Below are 18,141 nucleotides of genomic sequence, written 5' to 3' on the forward strand. Positions count from 1 at the left end.
GTACCAGAAGTTTTAACATGGATTCTGCTCGTCCTTGATCGATTATGACAAGATGTGATCTTAACCAGTTTCTATATGATTGCCGCCGCTTCTTCACTTCCAAAGCCTTACAATTCTGATCACACTGTGTTGTTTTGATTTGTCTGAGGTCCCTCCTTAATGATTTTTTTTCCTCTGCTATTTCTAAACTATATAAGTGTTTCGGGATTATCCCAAGGACTCTTGAATTAAGGGTTATCTGAGTTTGGTCTGTCAGAAGCGGTGTGTACTCTACTGTCTGAAGTACATTTAAGCTATGACTTAAATGGGCGATCGTAGAGCCGTTGGTTCTCAGTCGATTTCCTGCAGCATTTATTTGAAGTCGATCTAAGTGTTTTTCTGGCATGCCACAATGCTCTTCGCACCAAACGAATCGCAATAAGTCATGATCACTAGATGTCATCGACTGCACGTTTAGAGAGATGGATTTTTTAAAAAAGTCAGATGAGGCCCAAATATAATCAAGTCTATTCGTCCGAGTCATGCTATGCCATGTTGGATTTGCGGGAGAGTCGCCCTGAATTGCTCCATTCAGCATGTGACAGTTGCGATCTAGAAGATCTTCGGCCCAAAGTTGGCCTCTCGGAGTAACCTCAGAATCCGGCAGCCGAATATTTGATTTGGAGAGTAGATCAAACTTAAACCAGCTGCAGTTTAAGTCTCCACAGATGAGTACAGAGACGTTTTCGTATTTTAGAAAGGTAAGATCAATTTCATTCAATACTGACTGAATGAAAGATGAGGATGAAATCATGGCGGGATTCCAATATCCATTGATAATTAAGAGATTAGAAACCGTAGCTCTCAATGATAGTCTAATCAAAGTGCTTTGCACGAATGGATTAGGGTTCGTAGACGTCACCAACGTCCACCAATTCCAGATTTTCAAGAGAGTTATTAATCCTGCAAAAGCCCGGCCTTTGGGGTTCTTTCCAGCTGGATTTATTAATATGGAAAAACCATCACGTGTGGGAGGATCTCGTAGCCACGTTTCTTGTAAACATATGATGAATACATTCTCCAGAGATTCCTGGAATGTGTTGAATAAATGTGTGAAACCCCTTGTATTCCATGACAATAGAATTAGCTCTTGTTGTTTAGTTTGGGATCGTTGTTATTTGCGTGGCCCATGTGGAAATCTTTTCAGGTTATTAGCTCTTCTTTCGAAAGACTGATGCGTGGCAGCATCTAAGATGTCAGGGGATGAGACCATAGACTGACGCAGGGCTGATTGCTTGGCAGCTCCAAGGTTTGCCTTGTGATCAAAATTTGTTTTAGTCAATGAAATGGAATTCGAGGCCAATGGCTCGAGGGTGCGGTCAAAGCCATATACCAAAAGATCTTCGTTTGCTTGAAGTAGCATATTTTTTACTGCTGCAGAAGCTATATGAAGAAGAACATGATCAGAGGGCATTTCAGAGACATATTCCACAATTTTGATGTCGTCTGATGTGATCGCTCGCAAAGGTGGAATGCAAGCAAGCAATTTTAGAATATTTCCTCTGTTTAAATTAACTTCGTTGCCATCTGAGTGAATATTTTGGAGGCGAAGTTTCCACTTGTATTTTTGTGTTTCCGAATTTCCGAATCCGGGGGCTCGCTGAGTTGGAGGCAAACGCGTTTTCAGCTGATTCAATGTTTGTTTTGGATTTAACCTCGAACTCAGTGCTTTCTGTGGAGCCTTTTTTGTCACGAAGGAGAGTTGACTACTGATTGGTCTAGCCTGCGGTAACCTCGAAAGATTGTTTGCCTCTTGGATTTTCCTCAAAGGGGGTTCGATAGTTCTAACGACTTGTTCTTCGACAGAGACAATGGTGGAATTCTCAGGATCAGCTGAATAGGTGGATAAATTGCATAAATCAGTTGAAGAGTCTAAGGAGCCGTGTTCAGAAGAAGGAGCGCTAGATGCTAAGCGGTGTCCAGTCAATTGGTCGAAAAAAAACTGGTCGACTGCAATTTGGTCGACACAATTTGGTCGAAAACCAAATGGTCGATTTTTTTTTTTTATTTATATATTTATTTTTCGGGTTTTTGTTTAGTAAAAAAAGGGGTTTTTAGAGAAAAAAAGGGGGTTGGGGGGGGGACCCCCCCCAAATTTAAAAAAAGGGTTAAAATAATAAAAAAAAAAAATTCGACCATTTGGTTTTCGATCAAATTGGTTCGACCATTTGTCTGGTCGACCAATTTTTTTTGACCAAATGTCTGGCAACCATGCTAAGCGCCGTCGTTTTGCCGAAATCTTTGAAAAGCTCAAGACAGTGCCTGTTGAACTTGTTGGAGGATTTCCAACAGTTCTCTTAGTAGTTATTGTGTGAGCTGGTCTGGTGAACAGACTTGTCTTCTTCGGAGTTGTTATATTTCTTATTAATTTTTTGACCTTTTGTTGTATTTGTTTCGGTGGAATACTTTTTTTTTTTTGGATTGCTGGGCTTGTTTCGCAGATATATTTTTTTGATTGCTTTCTGTCGTTGTAGCAATTGTTTTTGCAGAGCCTTTAAAAATATTGAAAGAATTTACTGTCGTTAAGGTTTGCAATGATACAGTTCCTTTTAGCGGAATCGTGTGTGGTACAAGGGTGCTCACTTGCGGAACAGAGCCTTGTGCAGTCTGAGTTGGATCTTGAGCATCCTGCATGGAAGCCAACAAGCTCGTTCGTAAACCAGGCTGTGAAGATTCATTAGGAACTGTCACCAAATCGCTTCTCGGTGGAGAATGACTAGAACCAGAAGATGTGTCTCGAGACACTGGGGCTCCACATACTTGAATGGATGTATTCTTTCGCATCCATTTTACAGAGTCCAAGAGGCCTTCCATTAAACCATCATTTTGGCAATGATGCCGAGCGGCTAGATCACTCAGCCTGTCCTGCCATCTCGTTGCAATTTCTGCATTAGTTGTCATTTGATAATGTAGAAAGCTCGAGAAATGTTCTAACTTGTCAATTTTTGTCGTTAGATTGGATATTGCAGCACCTTGATCACTTATCGTGCCAATCAGAGACTCAAAGATTTTTGTAAATGGTGCTAGAGCAACCGCCGAGGCGGCCAACACATTGTTATGGATCTGCGAAAGTGCTTCAGATGAAATACCGAGCAGTTGTGGCTCAAGTTCCTGAAGTGATGAGGAGCAAGTTAAATTATCCAGATTGTACTGCGGATTAAATGTGGAACATTTCTTTACAAAGTTCGTTGAATGAACCTCGTCGCTTGATTGAGATTGCATATGATGCGGAGTACTCGCATTCAGTGTTGGATTTCCATGTCGAGGAGATATGGTGGATATGCTTTTTCTTTTAAGCTCAGCGACTCTTTGCAGGCGACTAGCACGAGCGATCGCGCTCCGATCAAGAAGTATAGGCAATAGATTGAGATTTTGTACTGGGAGTTGGGAAGTACTTGGAATATTAAGATCGATAGATTTATCGTTTATGCTTGACATGGAAGGATGCCTAACATCAGGTGCTTGGCAAGCTAAGGCACTGTCGTTCTCAGGTTCGGTGCATTCAAGTACGACTTCTGAAGTAGCTCGACCTGCTGGTTTTAGTGTAATAGGGTCGATTAGAGAGCCACTTAAATTTGTTGTAGATGATGGACATGGAATATAAACAGGGGGCTTCAAGACGTGTTTGGCGTTGATCGTGCCAGTCTGTAGGCCACTTGACTTGGCCAGAGAGTAACTAGAGAAATTCTCCTGTGACAGAGTGTTTCTGGCATTAAGAAGTAAAGTCGGAACCTTTGTGGGCATTAGTGGTCGATTAATGTGCAAAGTATGTTTGGTATTCGAATTATTCAACAGAGGATTTCCCAGGTCTAAATTAGAAATTTTAAGCAGTTCTTCGTCAGTCACTACATTTGAAAGAAGACCTTTTTCTTTCCAGAGGTCAACATCATTTGTGAAGTTATCAGTCCTGAAAGGCACAGGAGCCAACAAGACTGAATTCATTGATCGCTCAGTTGGAGGAGCTCTCGCATCAGGCTGAGACACCCAAATGGCAGCAGAGAGGCTAGGTAAATTCGGCCGGTCGGCGCTAGCTGCTTGAAATGCAGCTGAGTCAGATTCGCTGGCTAACGCTCTTGCACAGGGATCGCCATTGGGAGTTGGATTACATTCGAGATTGGTAACACAAGTGCCTGATGAATATTGGTTGTCAGGTTGGAATGCTGGCGCTTCTAAAAGAACGCAAGGCTGGAGCAATACGTTGGAGCCGTCATCTGGGGTGCATCGTTCATCAAGAGTCGATGATGGGGGAGATGTTAAAGGTTTAATTTCCCCAGTAATTATTGGGCTTTTTAGTGTTGATGAGTTATTTGCAGCCATTAGCGCATGGCCAGTGGTTTTGCTTACCTTAGCCCCAGCAATGGCTTTCATCCTGGCCCAAGGGTTAGTCACGCAACGTTGCTGTGATGATTTTTTCCGGGTCTGGGGGCCGTCTGATAGCAAGGTCATTGTTTATCTCACAGTTGCAGACAGCAGTAAAGCAGCAAACAGCCAAACAGCAGGAATCACAGCAGACGCCCTTTACGCGGCCAGGCTTAACGCCGCAAGGGTGTGCTGAGCTCTGTTTTGTGGGCCTGGGTAGGTCACGTGAGCAATCACGTGACAGGCACAGACTTCCACCTCCTCCTGGAAGCGAGCGAGCTGGCGAGTTGGGAAAAACGAAATGCGCGGGTTCTTAGAACTCCCAGCGCACATTATCAAAATGCAGCAAGCAGCAAGAAAGTGTCCTCTCCTCACGGAAATTGCACACGCCGCTCGGCTGTGCTGAGCTCTGTTTTGTGGGCCTGGGTAGGTCACGTGAGCAGTCACGTGACAGGCACAGAGCTCCGCCTCCTCCTGGAAGCGAGCGAGCTGGCGAGTTGGCAAAAACAAAATGCGCGAGTTCTTAGAACTCCCAGCGCACGTTATCAAAATGCAGCAAGCAGCAAGAAAGTGTCCTCTCCTCACGGAAATTGCGCACCAGGAAAGTTATTTGGCTCCATGTTACTGAAAAAGTTCCAAACATGGGCCCACGACGCTCCGTGCAACGATCCATTTTAATCTGGATTGAAAAAGAACCTGGGAACTGCAGCAAACATCCTCTTAATAAGCATTTTGAAATCCAAAGTGCTGGAAGGGGGGCCCCGGCTACATCTGGCCTTCATTGACTTTTCTCAAGCGTTCGACAGAGTCGACAGGACCCTCCTATGTCCTGAAAAGCTGGTCCTGTCCCGAAGCCATACTGAACCCCATCAAATCTCTGCACATGAGCACGTCAGTACGAGTTAGACTAAACTGTCAAGGATCTCTATCAAAAACTATTGTGATCCAAAGGGGAGTCAAGCAGGGGTTTCCGTTGGCCCCCGCACTCTTTCTGGCCTATCTTGGCGACTTTCAAACCTCAGAAACCTCTGTGAGATCATTTCCACCGTGGTTGGGTCAACACGAAATCAGCAGATTACTCTACGCCGACAACCTCATACTGATTGACCAAACGCCTATAAGATTACAGCGCCAACTCGATAACCTTCATGTATAGGCAACAACCAACAACCTGGAAGTAAACAAAGGGAAAACAAAAATAGTCACATTGGAAAAAACAACGAAGAAAACTGAAAAACTAAAATGGTTCTTCCAAACGACGGAGATCGAAAAAGTCCAAAGCTTTAAGTATCTGGGCATCACACTCGACAATACCAAAAAAGAAACAGCTATGCAAGAACATCTAAGAACAAAAACTAGGACGCTTTTCAACGATACCAGCGATCAACTTTTACAAAATGAAAGCTGTCCCTGCCATAACCTACGGTACAGAGGCAATGATACTGCTCCCGCAAGAAATTTGGCCTAAACTCAAAGCTTACTATTGGAGAACAGTTCTCGGCCTTCCGGCTTCTACGCCTGTAGCATCCATTCGCAGAGAACTGAGCCTCCTGTCTCTACAAGGGACCTTGAACTGCAATTCCTTAAGATTATATAGAAAAATACTGCTCCCTGAAAGCCCACTGCCATACAGAAGCTTCTGAAATCCATCGAGTGTGACGAAGACGACCTGATTCAAAACCCGGTAAAAATCATGCAAAAAATCAAAGAGTTAGATTGGATTATGACTCTTGTAAAAGCCACGGAAAACAGGCTAATGCTCCACTTGCCACCAAACACAAAGAAACTAAATGAACTGCAGGGACATATCAAACAATTCCCTAACAGAAAAGCAAGAAACTATCTTCTAAGAGCGAGACTGAACCTGTTACCGACAAATGAAATCAAAGCCGTTAGGGGACTTTCCAACTCAACATACTGCAGATTATATTGCAACATAAATGAAAACGAGACAGTCCGCCACCTGCTTTTAGGTTGCTCAGAAACAAAATCAATCAGGACAGCTTACATGCGGCACTTTTCGTCTGATCCCTCACTAGATAGCGAATCCTGTTGGTGGTCAAGAATGATCAGCGGAGACAAACTGACTTGGCTAACGGCGACTTCTCAACTTGTGCAACAAATCATGGCCAAGCTGGATACCTTGGAACTTCTGGAAAGGACCCCAGAAAGCCAACGTCTTGCATTCCTGGTGAGCCGATACTTCGTGTGACCCCCTCTTCTTAGTCTCACTTTGAAAAGGCCAAAAAAGGCTGAAAAAACCAGTTGAACTCATTTTCTTAAACTTACACGAAGTCTGTTCAAAAGACTAATCGAGCGACAGACTGAAAAGTTCTTTGTAAAAATCAAATCTTTTTTCTTTTTTTTTTGATTTATACAAATAAATAAAATTAAAAAAATAGCACACAATTTTTGAGCATCCTTCCCTTCCCCCATTTAGAGAGAACCTCTCCAGTATGTACTAAGTTTAAACAAACCCTTAGAAAATGTTGTCTCACCCTCCAGTCAGGGAATGTCTTAAGATATTTTGGAACAAAACCCAGTTTCTTATCACACACTGTAAGCGAGTTTGCCAAAGATGAGGTACGCATTCCTTCAATAGTTTTTATCCAATCCGTTCTTTCTAGTGCTTTTTTTAGTTTTTAAGGGATTAACAATCAATGTTTCGAGATCTGCATCTGCTTTCAAAGAAATCTCGCTCACCCTCGAGCTCAAATGAGTCAATATAGTTGATTTGGATTGTTCAAGATGGCCTTTGATATCTGCATACAATGTATGTGCTTGTGATGTTTTAATTAACCGATAAAGAGAGACTAACTTCCAGTCTGCTAGAGTACCCAAACATTTTAACCCCAATTCATACCTTAAACAGGAGTTTGAGAGACCTTGTGGGAGACCAAGGACCCTCTTCCAGATCATACCTTCCCATTTTTGCCAATTAGTATTCCACAGTGAGGGTTTAGCCTTTAATCCATAAAGTATCACTGGTACCACTTTCGCTGTATAGTATTTGATTAGGGGAAGTATTGAGAATTTGCAATATCTTACTGAAAGTTTCTTCATTTGGGATATCAAACACATGATTCTCCCATTTTGGTCCATTTCTACTTGCACAATGGTCGGTAATGGATACACTAAGTAGCCAGATATTTAACTTCCTCCACTCTTGGAATTTGTTGACCATTCAATGACCACTGTAAATACTTAATATTTCTGCCCGCCCTTTTAATTACCAGAATTTTTGATTTTCCTGGGTTGATGGTGAGACCATTCAATTTAGCATTCAGCAAGCATTGTAATCCCACAGCTGTTTCGTCTAGTAGAACAATATCATCATTTTTGGGCTGGCCAATGCTGATGAATCAAAGGCTATCCTCAGATCTGCCAGATAAAGGTTGAACAGCAGAGGGGCCCCCATACACCTTGCCTTACTCCCCTTTCATCCTTGATATTCTCTGACAGATGACCTTGTTCATCCAGTCTCACTCTAATTGTGGTCTCACTGTGTAGCTCCACTAACGCTGCCAAGGTGGGTCTCGGGATCCCCCAGCGCGATAACTTGCTCGACAAATGCTCTTTATTTACCTGGTCAAAAGCTTTGGAAAGGTTTATCCAAGCCCCATATAGATGGGATTCCCCCTTTCCCCTTTCTCGCTCAAAACAGTCAAATCCAACCCATTAGGGGAGGTTGAGAGACCCTTCCTAAAGCCTGTTTGGAGTTTAGACAGAATGTATTCCCTCTCAACCCATTACTCCAGTTCTACTTGCAGGAGTTTCATAAAGAGTTTACTCGCAATATCAAGGAGGGCAATAGGATGGTAGTTTGCTGGATTCAACCGATCGCCCCCCCTTGAAGAGTGGGATGACTATGGTTAATTTCCGCAATGGAGGGAACAATTTTCTCTTCAGGATTTCTTTAAAAAGCCAATTTAATAGTCTAGACCAGAGATCCACATTGTCTTTTAGGACCTGATATGTTAGACCATTTGGGCCAGCCACCTTAGATGAGGAGGATTTAATGATTAACTCTGCAATATCTGTCTCATCAAAATTCATCACCCAGGGTACCTTGAAACACTTATCGGAACATTCCGTAGGTGGATTCTCGAAGTGGTGTGAAAGATATTCAATCCAGTTAGCTTCTGGAAATAGACTGCATTGGACATTGTTTTGATGTATTTCTAATCAATTAACCACCGCTAAAAATGGCCCGAATTATTTTTAAGAAACTAGGCCCAACATCTCCTCGCCATCCCTTTGGAGGCAAAGCATTATTTGGGATCTAGACCACTGTTTGTGATCACTTACACATTTTTCCAATTCTTTTTTCAAAATGTCAAAATTCAAAATTGACTTCCTTAATTTTCTAAGCATGTTTCTTAATATCGTTTTCCTCTCCCAGGTTTCTTCATCAAATACATGGAGATGTCGGGCCTGATTACCTAACTTCGATGGAGTTGGCGAACTGATAAACCGTATGAATTCTATATATTTTAAAGGGTGACAATTTTCCTCTAAGGCCTCTTCTGAGACAGATGCCCCTTGTTTTTAAATTTTGCCAACCTAATATTCGGTTTAGTAGCTATTATAGCTTGTGACTGTCTATCCATAGCTGTAATGGTCATATCAGTAAACACCAACTCCAAACGAGCATGAACACTTGAGCCCCCATTTTTTTATTTTTTATTAGGAACAACACACATTTTGTTAAATTATGACTAGGCTGGGCTGTTTGTTAGTTTTCACTTCCTTCTTTGCTTTGCAATATTGAGAAAAAGATTCAGGTACTTTATTTAGCAGTAAATATACATGGACATGCAATTGTACTTTCGTGATTCAGAATCAAATCCACATTGTTTAATGACTTCAGATTTTAGACAAAAGGCTGATGCATGATGTACACAGTGTGATCTATGGCATGGTTTATAATGGCATTTTGAATATGACTTTGTGTTGTCTCTATTGTTTTTAAACAGTGTGTGAGTGTGTGTATATGCGTATATGCATATAAGCATTTGATGATAGTTTACAATCAGGATTCAGCATTCCATCTGACCATTTAGTGTCTGGGGCAGCTATAATGCACACCGCGAGCAATATCTGCATTTCCATGTAGAGGTGCTCTACTTCTAATGGCACAACACCTGTATTTGTTAGTAATATCAGCAGTGAGCCAAAGAAGTGAATTGGCACAGTGCCTGAACACTCCTCTTATCTCAGTTGAGTGTATGTAATGTTTGTCGTTATCAACATGAATTGCTGTGGGCCATTTCATTCCACAGTACTATCAATTCAGTATCTTCCTGGACCGCTCCATCAATCCTGGCTGAGCAGTGACTAACTTCTGATTAGTCACTGGTCAGCAATGCTGACCAGAACTGGCTGTACTGCTTCTTGGAGCAGTAGAGCCACTTCGCAAAGAGCTGCACTTGTTTAAATGCTTCAAAGCATGGCTGTTCTGATTTTGAATTGTCAGTCTTGGATATTTGCTGTACTTTTGAAAGGAAAATAGCGACGCCTATCAGCAGGTCTGCAATGCAACCAATAGACAAGGTTCGAACAGCACTCCACAGGAGGCTGAAATGGGGGATATCCATTGCATTTCGCACTGTTTACTTCTGCCAAAGAGGGGGAATGTTTTGAAATTTCAGGTTTTGAAACACACACAAATGGAATCACAGATTGGATTGAAATATTGTGCAATCCAATTACAGGGCCAGTCCACGAACACCTTTTTCAAGGTTTCACCCAATCATCAAATCAAATGTACCTTAATTCACAAAATGATATGGCTTTATGCATTGTGTGTGTTTCTGGCAGGGGGAATCTGTCCTTGGTTTTCATGGCCCTTATCCCTTCTGATATTTACTCTTATCCTATTAATATTAATTTACGTTGTTTGTATAACATACACACCACTAGGGAGCTACTTCAGAATGGTTAAGGAAGTAGATATGGTGAGAAAGGTATGAACGGTGGACGAGAGATGTGCTGAAGAATGGCACAGAGGTAAAGAGGGTCAAAGAGAAGTCAGTTGTTTAGGGACTGTAGGCTGAGAGGAACAAGGGAGCTTTTGGTACTCTCTGGAAATTCAGGGCGTTGGTCTCAAAGCAGAGGATTAGAGAGAGTTGTAACCTTGTAATGTTCTACTTGGGCTGTGAGCAAGCACGTCTGCAACCATTGGCATCCGGTAAGAAGGTCACGTTCTGTTGAGGTGATGGAGAGCCTTCTGTAAAAGGAAAAAGGTCTTGAATTATGTGTGTGGTTTAACAGGGTCACCACTGCAGCAATTTCATGACCCTTAAGATGGGTAAGTGCTTGTGGCTATTATGATGACAGATGATGTCGACTGCAAGCTTTTGAGGTGTCCGAGGTTTGTTCAGGTTCTGAAAAAGGTGACCAAATTGCATGCCACTGTAGGAGAATCAGTTAAACATTTCATCTGCAAAGCGGGTCACCATCTTGTGCGCAAGGAGAAAGAGAGAGAGGTTCCCCACAAAGGGCACGTTGGAGAATGTGAATTTAGTGGATGCATTTAGTTGACGTGTTAATGAGAGGTCAGTGTTAAAGGTCATTCCCTGGTTGTACATTCTTTGCTGCAAGATCAGAGGTGAGGGGCACTTATGAAGTCAGCCACTAATAAGAGAAACAGAACGGGGCCACCTGGCCTACTACTAGAATCTCAATTGTCGAGCAATGAGACAGACAGCTGTTATTGATCCACATCTGTATACAGGGCAGGCAGCCTGTTTTCATGACCTTGCCCAGAGCCTTCCTGCAACTAACCATGTTTATGAGCATTGCCAGAATACATGGTAGCACTTCAGCGTGTGGGCTTGGGGAGGGCATGCAAATGTTATATACCATTGATGACATGGACGTACATTGAGTACAGTACATAATACATCTGTAAAACCATGTTATGGCAGGGCTACTATACTTTGCAATATAGAATGATTAAAAAGATATTACTATGCAGGCATTTTTCATCAGGGCTGTTCTAACATTAACAGGAGAGACTACTCACATCCCCAGCAGAGAGACTATAGACGTAATAAGGATCGCTTCTGAACTCCACTGTGGGCCTTGTGTTGCAGTGATGAACCACACCGGTATGCTGCTGTGCTACTTTTATGAACCACACTGGTATGGTGCAGATACCAATCCTCCCAAAGGTGTCATCTTTTCAGTGCTTTCCTTAAAACCTTTCGGAGCGGTTTTAAGCATAAATGCAAAAAACACCGCTGAATAAGAGCCATAAAGCCAAAGCATGTTTTATAGATTGCATTGTGCTAAAATCTGACTTCCGGTTTTTTTGGAGTCTCAGAAGCATTTTTAAATATTAAAACTGTATTGTTATTTTCCTTGAACTTCTCTCAGATCTTTACTCTCCTCTCCATTTGGCCAAATTAGGACTTGTATAAATGCAATTGCTACATTGTCTTCTGTATTGTACCTGGACTTGAAAACACAAATGCAGTAGCATTTCAACTGGTTTATTAAGAAACACTTCAGCTCCACTTTATTTATCAAATAAGTAATTGACTACCAATATTATAATCATCATCTTCATCATATACTGTATTCAATGTAAAATATTCAGGTTACAAAAGCACATAAATACATCATCCAATACAATAATCTACAATAAAGGATAACATACAGAGTTGCACTTTAAAACATCCGAATTGAAGTCTTTAAGAACATAGATTCAATAAAACCATTCAATTAAAATATAATTGACTACCAAATTCCACAAATGTTCAAGCTAAGTGCTCTCATGCAACTGATTTATCAAGGAATTCCTCTTGAGCCAAGCTCGAAGAATTTACTTAGCCACCTGCAAGAGGACATCTTTGTTCTTATTTGTTTTACAAAATAAAAGAGCTGAACATGTAGAGCAAATACAGTAAGTATTAAAAGGAGGTTTCAAATATGTTATCCTCAAAGGTTTCAAACCATCACATAAAAGCAGGAAGTGTATTAATGGTTCCTCTCGGCACCACAAATTAAACAACTACTGCCTAATGAATTGTTCCAAGAATTTGTACATTTCCAGACCATCAGAAATCCCAATAGAAATTCGACATAAAGTGCCCATGCAAACATGAGGGAAATGGCATTAAGATAACTTTCAAAATCGAAGGTAGACTTATAGACAATATCATGCAGGCCCGAAGCCAAGTTTGAACAAGCATTTGCCATGTGTGCTCTAACATACGTAGCAATTGCTGCTTTTATGCAGGATTTATATTTGATTGAAATTTGAGTGGGATTATCCCACATACTTGTCAAATCTAGCATACTAAGCCATTTCCTAACATGACAGAACCAGGGAATTGACCTGCCCCCATCCGAGAGCATAGCAAGGGTCAAAGCCTCACAATATATACTCAAACCAGGTATCCCCCAAATCCTGATCCAATTAAACACACATTTTAAAGCTATCAGAACGATTTTAAAGCTATCAGAATGATCTTAAAGCTATCAGAACGTCTATTGGTCATAAATCACACTCCATCTGGATGGGGACTGTCGGAGTGCTTTGCGGAAGCAGTAAAAGCCCTTTCAAAAATCTATTTTCTGCTGCCCCTAGGCACTGTGTGTTTACATAACCCCAGATGTTGGCTCCATAAAGGGCGTTGATTTTACTTCCCATTTGTAGACCACTGAGCCAGGTGTCAGAGCACCCCGTCCATGCTTAATATGATATTTGTGCACCCCCAACCCCACTGTTTTTCTCTAGGATGGCATTTGCTTTTGCCACCTGACCTACCCATGAACAAGTATCCACAAAACGAATACCTAAATAATCATAATTGGAGACTTGCTCAAGTTCTACGCCATCCACAACTGTGTGGATTGTAGAATGCTTTAAATGTCTGGGTCTAGAAGTCATATGTTTGGTCTTGCACACATTTATTTTGAGCCCCATTTCCTTACATTCATTTTTTTAAATTCCCAAGCAAAGCCCTACTGGAGTGGTAGATAATAAAACCACACCATCTGCAAAGAAAAAGTCAGGATTCTTTTTCAAAAGCCATACACGAGGCACCTAAGCAGTGTTTAACCAACTTTTCAATAATATCATTAATATAAATACTAAACAGGAGAGGAGCTAAGACACACCCCTGCTTTACTCCATGTGCAACTCCTAAAGGACTAGACGCCTCAGCAGAAAGACCCCAGTGAACAACTATTGCATGGTTTTCTGTATATAAGAGTTGCACAAGATTCCGAAGATGAGCTGGACATTTCTCTCCTTTAAGGCTTGCCATAACAACTAGACTTAGAGACCCAAGCTACTCTTCACTGATGAGGCCCAACAAGGCAAAAACATGTTTGGGGATGCTTTTGGTCTCGTACAGAAGAGATGTGATCAAGCAGTTCGGGTTGAACTGCCCCTTTTGGGGTGGGACCAAGCCTGATTTACATATGGTCATTCCCCTTTTGTGATGGTTTGGCAGGCGAAGAACAATGGTCTGCAGGGTTATCCAGAGCAATGCCAGAGGTTAAGATTAATTCTAAACCTTCCAGCTATCACCCCCTTTTGTTTTGCTATACTCACCCCGAGTTTAACGGGTATGCCCAGACGTGGGCACTGTGCTGGATGGGCCTAGAGACCCAAGCTAGTCCTCACTGATGAGGCCCAACAAGGCTTAAAAACATGATTGGGGATGCTTGTGTCTTGTGGATAAGGAATGTGACTAAGCAGTTCGGGCTGGACTGCTCCTTTTGAGTTGAGACCAACCCTGATTCATATAAGATCTTTCCCATTTGGTAATGGCTTGGCAGGTGAAGAACGATGGTCTGGAGTGCTACCCATAACCCTGCCTGAGGTTAAGATTAATTCTAAACATTCCAGCCATTACACCTTATACTTTGTTATTCTTTCGAGAGGGCAGGACCATAAGCAGAGTGTCATCCACACTGGCCATTTACGCGGACTACATGATGCAAGTCCAACACATGAGGCTCATGTTCATCCTGGCCAAGGAGCGACTCCACCAGCAGGGCCTAAAAGACATGCTGATCTACCCAGCTCGGCTGAAGGTACTGCAATACGGGAAATCCATCTCTTTTTTGGATAGTCCAGAGGAGGTGGAGCTATGGATGGATACGATCCTGATGGAACCGCTGAAGGAAAAACAGAGGAACAGACACTGATGGTTGATATGATTCCATGTATCATTTGCTCTGGAATTCCAAGCCCTGAATGGTAGATACTATTGTATGAATATAATGAACATGGGGCTGACTTGGCTTATTACGCTGGCTGCTCACGTGAGCGCAATGAACACTAACATGTATCTGTTTGTTTGTGTTTCATTATTAGAAGCTAGGTTTAGCTCCCCCCGCCCCCACGTTTGTTGTGCTTCAATTTGACATACCCAGAGTTGGGTACTCCAAAGCCTACCACGGCTCATGTTCTGGACGTGGACGGATATGCATAGGAGCTCAAATGGCAAAGAGCTGTTCAGCTTAGGGTTGGTTCTCTTAGTTTGGTTGTTTTATCACTATAGCCTGTCTACACTTCAATATTTACACACACTGCCAGATGGTGAAATACTGGAATTCTCTTCCATAGGCGGGAGGAATGGGAATGTTATAGGATCTCTTCTTTACTTGTATGCAGGGTGGGGACTTTCAGGGCCACTTTGAGTTGTTCACTATGTGGTTTCTTCCGGGGCACCGATCAGTGCACTGGGGTGGGAAGGGGGAGGCCAGGCAGATGGGAGGAAGTTGGGCAGACATAAACTATGACAACAGAGTTGAATGTTGTATTCTGGAATGTTAGAGGGCTGAACAGATACCTTAACAAAACCGGGTGGGGTTGTATCTATGAAGGAGGCGAGTGGCAATAGCTCTTCTACAAGAAACCCACCTCACAGTGGCGAAAAACAGGATGCACTTTTGCATAGTTGGTGAGGGGGTATGGTATACCGCTATGTACGCTATATATAGTAGATGAGTGCTAATATGGCTGGTGGCTGCAGCCCTTTTCCGGCTATTAGGGATTAGCAGAGATCGTGAGGGTAGGGTGATAATAGTATGTGGCTATATAGAGCATAGGGAAGTGGGTATAATTAACACTTACACCCCAAATCATAATGTGTCTAGATTATTCCGATCCCTAATGGCACAACTGTCTCCATTCAGAGATGCTTTGTGGATATGGGGATGGGATTTCAACTGTATATTGGGCCCTCACCTTGATAGTTCGGATGACAAACACACATGTCCAGCACCACTGGCGTGAATTGTTGATAGGTTGTTAAGGGATATGGACGGTGTGGATGTCTGGAGAACTGCAAATGGGCAGAGAAGGTTTTATTCATAATATTCCATAATTACCAACATGTCCCATTCCAATCTGTAGGTGCTTATCCAGTCCTGTTTTTTTCTGTGCATGCTGGGAATTTAAGTTCACTTTTTTCATTCTAAAAGTAGTACTACAAGTTCCAGAATGCAAAGAAAAAACTGGGTCTGGATAAGCGCCTACAGATTGGAATGGGTCATCTTGGCAACTATGCTATTCACCTGTGCATGATGTAAACACACACATAGATTATTTATTCATTGGGACGGAAAATGCCCATGAGTTATTTAATGCAAATGATATGGACAGAACACTTTCGGCGTTGCTTACCACCTGGTGGGCGCACTCTGGACTATGCCCTGTTCCAACATTGAGATTAAGAGCTGAGGTATTGACCAATGTAGGATTTAGGAAATATATCTCAGTGAACATTAACACATTTCTTTAGATACATACGGGCTGTGTAGAAGGTAACGATACCCTATGGGAGTCCTGTAAAGTGGTGATGAGGGAGGAAGCAACAGCTATGGCTGCATGGGTGAGGAAGGCACTGCTGATGGAATTGTCCAATATCAAGGCAGAGATCGGCTTGTTAGAGAGCAAGGCTCGGACAGACAGGGACTTGGAAAGGAAACTGGTGGATCTCAGACAGAAATGCCTTGGTGCTTGGGAGAGCTTGGGAAAGTATTCATTTGCACTATACACGGAACAGGAGGATAAGACAGGTAGGCTGCTTGCTTGGCTGTGCCATAGTGGAATGCTACGTTGTGTAATAAGTTCAATAGCGGATGAATGTGGGGAGGTTGGAGATCCCAAATGGAGATTAGTAGGGTCTTTCAGAGGTACTACAACACCTTATATGGAGATAACAGGGTGCATGATAAAGCTGATATAGAAAATACGCTGTCACAGATTTAATTGCCTCGCCGGATGAAGGAACACATAGATATCCTGACTGCGGAGGAGGTTAGGGCAGTGATCACATCCCTCCAGTCTGGCAAACCCCGGGGTGAATGGACTTCCTGTAGAGTTGTATAAGGATTACAAGGAGCAGGTAGACCCGAGATTACTAGAGGTGTTTTAGTCGGCAATTGAAAGCAGGATGCTTCCAGCAAGTATGAGACAATCAGTGATAGTGGCTGTTCTGAAATCGGGCAAGAATGCGAGTTGTACAGACCTCTTCACCATTAAAGCATTCGCTTCAGTACACTGAGAGTGGATGTATGCAGCTGTCACACAATATGGGTCTGGGGAAGGCTTCCTACTTTGGGCCCAATTGATTTATACGCTGCCTAGGGCTAGATTAGGAATAGGGAAAATAATCTCAGAAGCCTGGGATTTCAAGAAGGGCAGTAGGCAGGGATGCCCACTGTCCCCTATGTTGTTTATACTGGCGTTGGAACTACTGGTGGAGTATATAGGAAGGAGTTTGCATGCAGAGATGATGGTGAAGGTGGACAAATTGACATATGTGATTTCTCTTTATGTGTATGATATGTTGTTATATGTATGGAGTCCAGAGCGTAATTTGACATATATCCTGGAGACAACTTTGCTGCACTCTTTTGGATAACCATCAGCCAAGATACGTCATGCATCTTCCCACTAGGGATACTTAGAGAATGAGGAAGCTTGCAACTGCTTGATCTGAAAGGAATCTTCTTCCCTTGAGCTGGTGGGACCAACCCGTTCGCCAAACACTAAGCAAGGCCTATCTCCCCTATCTCCCCTGGTTGAATTTGCTGTGCACAGCTGCAGTGAACCGGATAGCCAGAAGGACTGGACCCTATTTGGGTTTTAAGGAGCGCGCCTTTTATTCATTGCTTCGCTCTGCTGCTGGTTTCTTCCCTGGGCAGTGCAGGACCCTCCAGTCTTCCTACTTCGTGTCAGTCCAACAGTCGCTTCAGAAACCGTGAGCTTGGAGGACCTCCCAGGAACTTCTGCCTCAGCAACAGCCTTCTTCTTCATTTAAGGTACTGTTCAAACCCGGTTGTTTGTTCCGTCTGACCACGGTCACATTGTTTGAAATCCTTCGCCAATCCATGTGCTTGTCCTTCTCTACTGTTTAAGTAACTTTTCTTCCAACCAACTTTGTTTCGAACTCTTGGCAAAGACTTAACCGCGAACTACTCTGAACTGTGTGATCCTCTGCAAAGACTCTGTACCATTAACATAGGCCCAGGCCTATTGATTTGAATCCTCATTGTAGCAAGCCTTTTCTAGATTGCCCTGCCTACTTACTTGTTGGTGCTGCTTAATTTTGTATAACCTTGTCTTTCCCTCCCTTTTAAATTGCTTGAGTACCATTTTTCTCACACTTCATTTTGAGCTTAACTTGTCCAGAATTCTTCAGGTGTTGTGCAGTATATTAAGAGTGTGATTTTGTCTGCTGCTTTACTTAGTGAATTGTTTTACAACTGATG

Source organism: Ambystoma mexicanum, chromosome 10 (assembly GCF_040938575.1).
Source record: "Ambystoma mexicanum isolate Mex_15411 chromosome 10, UKY_AmexF1_1, whole genome shotgun sequence".
Lineage (NCBI taxonomy): Eukaryota > Metazoa > Chordata > Amphibia > Caudata > Ambystomatidae > Ambystoma > Ambystoma mexicanum.